General features: G+C 40.1%; 1 non-coding gene across 1 annotated transcript; it reads left to right on the top strand.

Annotated features, from left to right (window-relative positions):
- Nucleotides 1-344: 344 nt before the first annotated feature.
- Nucleotides 345-417, top strand: trnar-ucg (transfer RNA arginine (anticodon UCG)). Its single transcript has one exon. It is a non-coding gene; the product is annotated as a tRNA-Arg (tRNA).
- The last annotated feature ends 386 nt before the right edge of the window (nucleotides 418-803 follow it).

Raw genomic sequence — 803 nt, 5'->3', positions numbered from 1 at the left:
GATAAGGTGTTTGACTTCGAATCAGAAGATTGAGGGGTCGAGTCCCTTCGTGTTTGACTTTTTATTAAAAAAAGCAAAACAAATGGTATTATGATTCCATTACAAAATAACTTCAGACACCCAAGATGTTTAAAGCTTGCATTGCTCGTGTGCTATGAAAGCACATCTGAGTTTTGATCATCACTTTGCCTACCTCACCAGACAGGATCGAGCCACAGCATACAGCGCAGCTAAATGAAAACACAGAACATTGCTTTTAAAATAAAAAGAATTACTGTTGAAATTCTGTTTATGGAACAGGACACACTCATTGTAGAGTTAAGTAACACATGGCAACTGTGAAAGACCGTGTGGCCTAATGGATAAGGCATCTGACTTCGAATCAGAAGATTGAGGGTTCGAGTCCCTTCATGGTCGGTTTTTTATATTTATAACAAAAACATTGTCAATGTAAAGAAACAAGTTAAAAAAACGCAACAGCCGTTTAAAGGGGTGATATCAAACACAAAAGTCCAAGTTAGGAGAAGCTATTAGGCCAATCTTGTCAAGCATCAAGCAAATAGGCACAATTGGAAAGGTGCTGGGGCCCAAGATTCACACAATTCTTGCTTCTAACTTGGCGCCTTTTTTTGGATCGCTTTGCTCCACTTTATCACTCCACTTGAAATGCTCTTTGTAAGTCTTGAAGTGTCTGAGACACACCCTCACACACTTAGACACACTCACAAACTGAGACACAAACACACACTGAGACACACACACACGCACACTGAGATACACACACACACTCAGACACACACAGA

The sequence above is a fragment of the Acipenser ruthenus genome, chromosome 56, assembly GCF_902713425.1.
Source record: "Acipenser ruthenus chromosome 56, fAciRut3.2 maternal haplotype, whole genome shotgun sequence".
Classification (NCBI taxonomy): domain Eukaryota; kingdom Metazoa; phylum Chordata; class Actinopteri; order Acipenseriformes; family Acipenseridae; genus Acipenser; species Acipenser ruthenus.
Note: the sequence above shows the minus strand (reverse complement) of the source record. Positions and strands in the feature narration are given on the sequence as shown.